We start from the raw sequence: 11,148 nt of genomic DNA on the forward strand, positions 1-11,148 counted from the left end.
ACCAACAAGTAGTCCATTGCCATACCGTCCATGATGGAAGTGTTCATTGATGGTGCAGTGACGGAAGATGTATGAGTCATGGACACTCCCAGGATATTTAGCCACGATGTTGGTGATCAATCCCTGGTGATCGACTATGGCCTGCACGTTGATGGAATGTGTGTGCTTCCTGTTGCGGTAGAGGTGTTTAGTTGCAGCAGGTGGCACAAGGCGTACATGTGTGCAGTCGATTGCACCAAGGACGTGTGGGAAGCCACTGATGAGGTAGAACCCCTGTTTTGTTTCCTGCTGCTTCTGCAGTGTGTTAGGGAAGCAGATGTGGCGGGGTGTCAGTCCAATGATGGCATCCAGTACTTTGGGCAAAAAGGCGGAGAATTATGGTTGTGATATTCTGCCAACCAGGGCACCAGTTGTTTGGAAAGAGCCACTTGCCAGCATATGAAGTACGGCAAGCAGCTTGGTTTCTGTTGAAATGGTGCGGTTCAATGTTGCGCAGCAGCTGCTGAATGGCCTGCCAGTTCAACCGGTACCTCTGGATGATGTTGTGTTCCCTGAGGCACTGAAGGGTGGTTCTGGGGCGGAATTAACTCTCCTGCCTTCTGCGCTGCCTTTGGGGTCCCTGCTGGTGTTGTTGTAGCTGCTGTTGTTGCTGCTGGGCACTGCGTCTGCGTGCACGCTGGATTAGAATCACCTCCATGGCTCCCTGTTACTGCTCTGCTGTTTGTTCTGTGTGTTCTGATTAAATACAGGTGTGTTTGCCCCATTTTAACGCCTGCCTTGACCCAGGTGTTGAATTTTGACGCAAATCGGGCTGTGTGTCATTTTCTGGCTCCACCTCCCGGCCGTGCGTCATTTTTGCCCGAAAGCATAAATACGACGCACGGGCGTTTAAGCCATTTTTTGGACGGGAATGCCTACCTTGCATATAATTAACGCAAGGCGGGTTGCCGCATCCAAAAAATGACGCACACTGCAGCATTTTGTCGTCCGCAAGCTCAGGCGTCCAAGTTCAAATACGGGGCAACGTTTGCGCTGATTGTGCGTCAAAAATGTTGACGCACAATCGGCGCAGAAGGAGTATAAATATGCACCTAAATCTCTCCTGCTTTCAAAGAGAGCACAATCCCTATGGTTGTTGCTGGTATTTAGTAGTATTGAGCTGTGTTTCTTGCCCAGTTGGTGTTAGCAACCTATCATGTAATGCTTTAGTTCTTAATGTTTTAACTTATCTAATATGTTTATGTTAAATACAAAACAAAGGCAGTTGTAAGAGCTATCCTATAGTATGTGTATGTTTATTTTGTTATAGGTAATGTTTTGTTTGTATTTTATATGTACTGCAGTGCTTCATAGATACTTTTGCGGTAGTTCACAGTTTTTAAACAGCATTTAATTTTCAAAGAATGCTCCCTATTATAGGAACAGGAGGTTTACACCCCTTTTCACCACTTCAATTGAGATCTTCAAAGGTGAAGGGTGTACTCTTTTCCACAGGAAGAATCTTGTGTTTGAAGCCACCTCCCACTTTTTGCAGTACTCCAAATGCTGAGCAACAAGTTTCTGTCCTGCTTGAGAAGGACGAAGAGGAGGTGGAGCAGAGGATGGAAGGGGAGGTACAAGAGGTGAAAGGCATGAGAAGTAGTTGTAAGAGGCTGCAGCAGGAATATCAGCAAGACCTTCATCTTTTTGGTGCCTGGAGCACCCTCACAACTACGTGCTGCATCTGTCCCTCCAGCACCATCTTCGACTTCTGTAGCTCCACCACCACCTGCTGGCTCTGTTCTGGCACCAGTAACTGCTCCTGGTACAGCAGAGCCAGTCGATCTGTTGAGACAGAACTGACAAATTGTAGAGCAGTGTGGCAATACTGCAACATATTCTCTCTTGTGTATTCTGTGATTGTTGCAGGAGAGAGAGATCTTACCATACACAGGGAGCTTGTCATGGTTTACCAGTGTCCTTCTCACCATCTTGAGTTTTTTGGCCTTTGTTTGCCTTATGTTTTCTGATAAGATCTTTTTTGTTGGTTAGTCATGGTGACATGTGGAAAAAAGCTTGCAGAAAAACAATTTAAAAATACAAAGAAAAATAAAAAATTATTTCCAGAACCAAATATCTCAGAAAATGTGTACCAGTATTAGCTATATTTGTTCCAGATATCACAAACACAACATTATAATTAATATAGAAATAAAAGGCAAATGTAAGGTAAGCATGTGCTTTGCGGTGGCTTCATACTACTTGGAAAGTTTATAATACACGTATATAAACATCTGATTGTATTTAGAGTGGAGTACATTTTCCTAGAGTGGAGTGGCATAAATTAGAGTGGACTGTTGAAGAGTTGAGTGTCATTAAGTGGAGTGGTGTAGAGTACAGTGGGGGAGAGTGTTGTAGAGTGGAGTGGAGTGGCATCAAGCACTGTGGAGGAGAGTGATGTGTTGTACAGTGGAAAATTGTCCAGTGCAATCTCATACAGTGTGGTAGAGTGGAGAACTAGAGAGTAGAGTGGCATAGGGTGACATAGAGAGGAGTAGAGTTGGAGAATGGAGTGTAGACTGTCATATAGTGGAGTAGAGTATCGAAGAGTCAAAGAGAGTATAAGAGAGGAAGAATGTAGAGTAGAGTGTCATAGAGTGGCATGGTTTCGTGTAGAGTAGAGTGTCCGAGTGGAGTGGCATTTGTGGAGTAGAGTGGCATGTTGTACAGTGCTGGCATATGGCATAGAGTGGATTACAGTTTTCATAGAATGGAAGATTGTAGACTGTTGCAAAGTGGAAAAGAGTATTCTAGAGTGGGGAAAGTGTCATAGTGTGGAGTATAGTCTGATAGGGTAGCATAGAGTGGAGTAGAATGGTGGCATGTAGAGTGTCATACAGTGGAATAGAGTACCATAGAGTGCCATAGAGTCAAAATGAATATTGTACAGTGGCGTAGAGTGGAGTGGTATGTTGTACAGGACAGTGGAATGTCATAGAGTGTAGTGGCTTGTGGTAGAGAGGATTGGTGTAAAGTAGAGTGGCATGTCAGAGTGGAGTGGAATGTTGTAGAGTGGAGAATATGTTGTAGAGTGGAGTGGTGTGAGCAGTTGTACAGTGCAGTGGAATGTCCTAGAGCAGCGTGTCAGAGTGGAGTGGCATCTCATAGAATGGAGTGCAGTGGTGTGTTGTACTTTGTTGAATCTAAATCTGATCTGTTTTAAATAGAGGAATTACTTTAAATATAGTTAATGGGACTGTGATTTTTCTTGATAGTATTTGTGATTATTTTCACATGGCACTTTCAATTGAAGAGGTAAACTCGCTGCCATCTTGATTTGCACATAGACGAACATCATCTTTATTGATGTTATAGGTGGTCATTACAACCCTGGCAGACGGTGATAAAGCGGCGGTAAGACCGCCAACAGGCCGGCGGAATTTTTTTTGCTATTACGACCGTGGCGGAAACAAAGACAGCCACTTTAACACTCCGACCACCACGGCGGTACAAACAAACAGCATGGCGGTCACCGCCAACAGACAGGCGGAGGACAATGTACCGCCCACACTATTATGACAGGCCAATCCGCCACCTTTTCCGGGGCGGATTCACTGCGGATAAAAACACGGCGGAAACAGGAATTCCAAAGGGAAAACGCTCACCTCTACACATCCCCAAGGAACGAGGACACCATGATCCCAGAACTCCAAATTCTATCTGCGACAGTCTTCCTGCTCCTCTACCAGGAGCACCTCTACCGGCGGCGAAGACCACGGTGATTACTGCACCTACGACACAGGGGAGGGGGAGGGAAAAGAGAGTGGCACTCACACGCAGCACGCAACACCCCCACCCACCACAACACACACACTAATGCATAATAATACATCACAGTTACATCCCCCAAGCCCCCTGGAAGAACGCAAAGACAATAGAAAATGAGTGTAACCATTGTAATATATTAAAATCAAGTAGGCAGAAATATATATATACATACGCCATGTATAAAATATATACCAAGCATAGTAGTCCAGGTAGTGCTCTAATTAAAGTGCTCTAATTAAGTCTGTGGAACACTGGGACCACACAGTATGGGCGAGGCCCACACAAGATCCCCGACCATGATGGAGATAACACTGCAGGGGCATCAGAGAGCAACTAAACAGGCACCTCAGGGGGAGGGAAAGGGGGGGCACCTCAGCCGCTTGAGTGCACAACGCCAAATCCACGATGGGGCCACATGCCCACTGTTCCATCCTGGGGAGTGCAAAGCCACAGTCTCTCAAGTCTCTACAGTGGGTGGGCTGCCCACTGTTAAATCCTGGGGAGTGCAAAGCCACAGTCTCTCAAGTCTCTACAGTGGGTGGGTTGCCCACTGTTACATCCTGGGAAGTGCAAAGCCACAGTCTGTCAAGTCTCTACAGTGGGTGGGTTGCCCACTGTTACATCCTGGGGAGTGCAAAGCCACAGTCTCTCAAGTCTCTACAGTGGGTGGCTTGCCCACTGTTCCATCTTGGGGAGTGCAAAGCTAGAGTCTCTCAAGTCTCTACAGTGGGTGGCTTGCCAACTGTTCCAACCTGGGGAGTGCAAAGCCACAGTCTCTCAAGTGGATGACAGTCTCCACTGGTTCTGGAGGGGGCCTTGTGCCCAGAGTGCTTCATCCTGCTAAGGACAGAGGTAGTGGATGGATCTCTCCACTGGTTCTGGAGGGGGCATGGTGCCCAGAGTGCTTCATCCTGCTAAGGCCAGAGGTAGTGGAGGACAGTCTCCACTGGTTCTGGAGGGGGCCTTGTGCCCAGAGTGCTTCATCCTGCTAAGGACAGAGGTAGTGGATGGATCTCTCCACTGGTTCTGGAGGGGGCATGGTGCCCAGAGTGCTTCATTCTGCTAAGGACAGAGGTAGTGGATGACAGTCTCCACTGTTTCTGGAGGGGGCATGGTGCCCAGAGTGCTTCATCCTGCTAAGGACAGAGGTAGTGGATGTATATCTCCACTGGTCCTGGAGGTGGCATGGTGCCCAGAGTGCTTCATTCACCCCGTGACGGACTCAGTAGCTTCAGTGCCCTTGCCGCTCATGGGCCAGCGGTGCTTGGGACGGCGGTGCACTGTTCAGCGGTGCTTGAGGCGGCGGTGCCCTGTTCAGCGGTGCTTGAGGCGGCAGTGCCCTGTTCAGCGGAGCTTGAGGCGACGACGCCCTGTTCAGCGGTGCTTGAGACGGCGGTGCCCTGTTCAGCGGTGCTTGAGACGGCGGTGCCCTGTTCAGCGGTGCTTGAGGCGGCGTTGCCCTGTTTAGGGGTGCTTGAGGCGGCGGTGCCCTGTTCAGCGGTGCTTGAGGCGGTGGTCGCCATTGCAGGGACTCAGCTGCTGGCGGTCCTTCATGGCCCAGCGGTCTTTTGCTGGCGGTCCTTCATGGCCCAGCGGGACTGGTGCTGGCGGTTCTTCATGGCCCAGAGGGGCTTTTGCTGGCGGTCCTTTATGGCCCAGCGGGGCTTTTGCTGGTGGTCCTTCATGGCCCAGCGGGGCTTGTGCTGGTGGTCCTTCATGGCCCAGCGGGGCTGGTGCTGGCAGTGGCCTCCTGGGCAGCTGGGCTTGTGCTGGCGGTGGCCTCCTGGGCAGCTGGGCTTGTGCTGGCGGTGGCCTCCTGGGCAGCTGGGCTTGTGCTGGGGTTGGCCTCCTGGGCAGCTGGGCTGGTGCTGGCGGTGGCCTCCTGGGCAGCTGGGCTTGTGCTGGCGGTGGCCTCCTGGGCAGCTGGGCTGGTGCTGCCCTCCTGGGCAGCTGGGCTTGTGCTGGCGGTGGCCTCCTGGGCAGCTGGGCTGGTGCTGGCGGTGGCCTCCTGGGCAGCTGGGCTTGTGCTGGCGGTGGCCTCCTGGGCAGTTGGGCTTGTGCTGGCCTCCTGGACAGCTGGGCTGGTGCTGGCGGTGGCCTCCTGGGCAGCGGGGATGATGGCGGTCTTCTCCTCCATGCTGCTCTTCCCAGACTTGCCGGGTTTCTTGTGGCCCTTCCCCACCTTGGAAGATGTCACAGCTGACTTCACACTCCCAGTGGGACCCCTGGGAGTGGCTTTGGTGGCTGAAGTCTTCCCCCTCTCCCACCAGGCATTGGCCAACTACTGATGCTTCACAGGTGGGGGACTGTCTGTGCTGTGGCTCCGTGCCACACTGGCTGCCCTGGTGGCTGGTGCACTCCAGATTCCGGTGACTACAGGCACCACTGGTCCCGGAGATGTTGTGGCTGAGGTGCTAGTTCGGGACCTAGGAGTCAGACGGGGTGGGGGAAGGTGTGGGAAAGAGGTCAAGGTTGGACAGGAAAAGGTTTTTTGGACACACTGGGACGGGTAGCTGGAGGGGCTTTGGGAGTGGAGGAAGAGGTGGTGGTTGTAGGAGGTGTTCGTTTGCTGACTTTGGGTGAAGGTGCATGCGCTGGAGGCTGTTGTGAGGTGGATGGCTGTTGGGTGGGTGTGTGCCTGCGTTTGTGTATCTTGGGAGGGGGCATCAAAGACACACTGGGAGAGGACACAGGGGATGTGTGAATGGTAGTGGGGTGGTGACTGCACGTGAGCGGGGTGTGGTGGTGGGTGTGCTGGAGAGGGACGTAGTGGCTGTAGAGGTAGTGCATGAAGGTGTGAGTGTAGACGAGACAGGGAGGGAGGAGGGAGACGAGGAGGAGGGGGACACAGTGGAGGCAGTGGATATTGGTGTGTCTGCATGTGTGTGATGCTCGCGAGAGTGCCTGTGGTATGTAAGGTGCTTATGTTTGTCTGAGCTTCCCTTGTGTGTTGACGTGTGTGCATGCTGGTCTGTAGGTGTGCTTGGGATAGGCTGAGGTAGAGGGGATTGGGTCTGGGTGGAGGAAGTTGGAGGGGGAGGCTAGAGACAGGAACAATGGCTGCCATCAGTGCTGAGGCCAGAGTTTGAAAAGCTGGCTGAAGGGCAGCCTGACCAGAATGAATGCCCTCTAGGAATGCATTTGTTTGTTGCAACTGCTTTCTACTCCCTGGATGACATTCAAAATGATAGACTGCCCAACAGTGAGGAACCTGAGGAGGTCAATGACCTCCCCACTGAGGGCAGCAGGGGTGACTGGGGCAGGGCCTGAGCTGCCTTGGGCGAAGGTGATGCCCACTCTCCCGGGTGAGCGGGCATGGGAAAAAGGCTGAGAGGCTGCTGGGAGGGCGGTGCTGGAAGGGGGGGTGGCGGCTGTATATGGGGGTGGCACAGATGTTGCCGCCACCACAAGGGAGCTCTCATCAGAGGACGAGCCAGTGTCACTGGTCTCAGCTCCTGTCCCTGCCGTGGAGCTCCCCTTGCCCTCCGTCCCACTGGTGAACTCCGAGTCCATAGTGTGGCCCTCCATGGCCATGTGGGATGCAGCCCCCTAGTGCTCCGGTGCAATTGCTCCTCCGCCTGGTGATGCTAATGCACACAAGAACAGGGAGACCACAAAAAGGGGGGGGAACGACAGAAGAAAGACATGTTGAGTGCATGCATTACCGCTAGCGTTGGCGGACACTACAGACACAGAAGCCCCCTGCCCTACGCCGCGCTCTTGGGCTCCACTGTTCAATTCCTGGGAAATGCCCTACAAGACTATGGACGACATCTGCACACATAGATGACACAGGGGCATGACTAGGTGTACTTGGCACCCTACAGAGGTTACGGAGGGACCTTGCCTACTGAACTCGCCCTGGCCTAGGGAAACCCACAGCCCACCTCCCCCACCCAGACCCCTCCACTGCACGCAAAGTCAGCAGAATGAGAGTGTACTCACCCCCTTGTGGCTGCTGTGATGCCCTCACGCGCCCACCCAACTCCGGGTAGGCCACCGCCAGGATCCTGAACATCAGGGGGGACATGGTGCGACGGGCACCCCTCCCCAGCTGAGCCTCTGCCGTCTTCTTGCTCCAGCGGCGAATGTCCTCCCATCTTTTCCGGCAGTAGGCGCTCCGTCTGTAGTAGACCCCCAGGGTCCGGACGTCCTTGGCGATGGCACGCCAAATATGTTTTTTCTGGTGGGCGCTGACCTACCTGAATTGTACAGGGGGAAGAGAAAGTTATTACCAACTGCACTGTCAAAGTGATTGGCCCCCATCCCTACCCTTGCTATGTGGCACATGCATTCACCGTTGTTTCATGCACGCCGCACTCTCCCCCCTTACTTCTTACATCCAGCCCTCTCCACACAGGCATAGCCCATACATCATGCTCCCAGTGTACTTACCTGTTTGTCTGGAGGACTGTAGAGTAGCCTGTACTGGGGGAGGACCCCATCCACGAGTTTCTCCAACTCCTCCGATGTGAAGGCAGGGGCCCTTTCCCCAGACACTCGAGCCATTTTCTCTTCCAGACCGAGGTCACAGCAGCACTTGCATTGTAGGTCCTCTCCTGTCGAAGATCAGGTCTCGAGTGATTGAACAGATAGAAAATGGCGGTCACGTCCGCGGCGGTGCGTACCGTCACCGCCGGCATACATCGTTATTGGCTCCTGGGACCCATAGGGTCCAATGTTAACCAATGCAGCATTGCGCTGAGGTCTTCGACCGCCTACCAGCGACGGTGTACAACACCAGTGCAGTTACCTCACATTGTCCCACTTTACAGGTCAGGCAGCCGCCATTTCAGGGGCCCACATGGCTTCATTTTCAACTGTGTCACACATACCTAGGCCTAGACTCAACACACATACAGGCCACTTTTTGAGTATGAATGGTGTTCTGTGTAAACTGTGGGTACGTACCTCTGAGTTGTTTGACTCTGCGCTCGCTGTTGTCCTTCATAGGCACCGTCCGCTGGGACATGTGAGGAGATGGCGGCATCCTCCGGTGTACCGACCATTGGTGGACCTGTCGACAATGAAGGAAAGACATGTGATTATCACATATCGGCTTGACCGTGCCACAATCCAGGAACTGTGTACCCAGTTGGAGCCAGACCTGATGTCAGCTATCCGCCATCCCACAGGAATCCCCCCTCAAGTGCAGGTGCTGTCAGTGCTCCATTTCCTTGCAAGTGGGTCATTTCAAACAACAGTGGCCATAGCATCAGGGATGTACCACCCTATGTTTTCCAAGATGTTGTCCAGAGTGTTGTCTGCCCTTCTGAAACACATGCGGAGCTACATCGTTTTCCCTCAGGTGGAGGATTTGCCTACAGTGAAAGGTGATTTCTATGCCCTGGGACATATCCTCAACATCATAGGTGCCATTGATGGGACCCATGTGGCTTTGGTCCCCCCCAACAGGAGTGAACAGTTGTACAGAAACCGGAAGAGTTATCATTCGATGAATGTACAGATGGTATGTTTGGCAGACCAGTACATCTCCCATGTGAATGCCATGTTCCCTGGCTCAGTGCATGACACCTACATCCTGTGGAATAGCAGCATCCCTTATGTGATGGGTCAACTCCAGAGGCACCGTGTGTGGCTATTAGGTAAGCCCCTGGAAGCTAGTCAGTGGGAATGGTTGTCTGGGGATATCCCTACAGGTTAGTGCGTGTCTAACAGTTGTCCCTCCCCATTTGCAGGTGACTCTGGTTACCCCAACCTGTCATGGCTACTGACCCCAGTGAGGAATCCCAGGACAAAGGCAGAGGAACGCTACAATGAGGCCCATGGGCGAACTAGGAGGGTGATTGAGCGGACCTTCGGCCTCCTGAAGGCCAGGTTCCGGTGCCTCCATATGACAGGTGGATCCCTATTCTACTCACCAAAGAAGGTGTGCCAGATCCTCGTGGCCTGCTGTATGCTTCACAACTTGGCTTTGCGACGACAGGTGCCTTTTCTGCAGGAGGATGGTCCAGATGGAGGTGTTGTGGCAGCTGTGGAGCCTGTAGAAAGTGAAGACGAGGAAGCAGAGGAAGAAGACATGAACAGCAGGGACTCAGTGATCCAGCAATATTTCCAGTGAGACACAGGTAAGAGTACAGACCTGCCTACTACATGTACTTAAACACTACTGCCTCTCTACTGTCTGTCGTTTTCACCCAGTGTATGGTCACTGAGTTGTCACTTTCCCTTACGATTTCACAGATGTGGGTCCCACTGTGTGACATCATGGACTAGAGCTGTGTGACATAGGTATGCTGACATTACATTTGAATGAACATTTTGCCACTGTAATTGCTAATACACTTTTTCGAAATCACAGACAGACTCCAAATTGTTTTGTGCTTTAAGTGTGTTTATTTAAGTGCTCAATATTGGAGGGGGTAGTAAAATGGTGAGGGGTGATGGTGGAGGAATGTCCATGGCAGAGTCCAGTCTATTAGTCTCACAGGTGCATTGTCCAAAGGGGCATAGGAAGTGGAACTGGGGCAGTTTAAGTATGGACAGGGTGACAAAGTTGGACAGTAGGATGACAATCAGGGTGGTCTCATTTCTTGGCGGGGGTCTTGGCATCGTTCTCTGTCTTGTTCCTGGATCTCAGGGACCGTTTGCGAGGTTGTTCTCCCTCTGCAGGGGGTGGGGTTCTGGTGTGGTCGTCCTGTGGCGGGGTGTCCTGTCCACTAGCGCTGGTGGAGGTGGTGGGCAGTTCATCGTCCAGGCTAGTTTCAGGGGCCCCTTGTAGTGCCACAGTGTCCCTCCTGGTGTTGACGAGTTCCTTCAGTATCCCTACGATGGTGCCCAGGGTGGAGTTGATGGTTCTGAGTCCCTCCCTGAAGCCCATATACTGTTCCTCCTGCAGGCACTGGGTCTCCTGAAACTTGGCCAGTACTGTTGCCATTGTCTCCTGTGAGTGGTGGTAGGCTCCCATGATGGAGGAGAGAGCCTTGTGAAGAGTGGGTATCCTTGGCCTGTCCGCCCCCTGTCGCACAGCAGCCCTCCCAGTTCCCCTGTGTTCCTGGGCCTCCGTCCCCTGGACCGTGTGCCCACTACCACTGCCCCCAGGTCCCTGTTGTTGTTGGGGTGGTGGGTTAGCCTGGGTTCCCTGTAGTGGTGGACACACAGCTGATTGACGTGTCCTGGGAACGGAGGAATGGGCCCGCTGGGTGGGTGCTGTGCTGGTGTTTCCAGAGGGGGAAAGCTCTGTAGTGGCATGTGTCAGGGGAACCGACTGTCCCAAGGTCCCCGATGGGCCAGGCTGGTCATCTAGATCCAGTTGGACAGAGGTGCTGTCATCACTGTGGGCCTCTTCTGTTGGTGGTGTGGACATGTGTGGACCCTCCT

This window comes from Pleurodeles waltl, chromosome 1_2 (assembly GCF_031143425.1).
Source record: "Pleurodeles waltl isolate 20211129_DDA chromosome 1_2, aPleWal1.hap1.20221129, whole genome shotgun sequence".
In the NCBI taxonomy this organism is placed as follows: Eukaryota; Metazoa; Chordata; class Amphibia; order Caudata; family Salamandridae; genus Pleurodeles; species Pleurodeles waltl.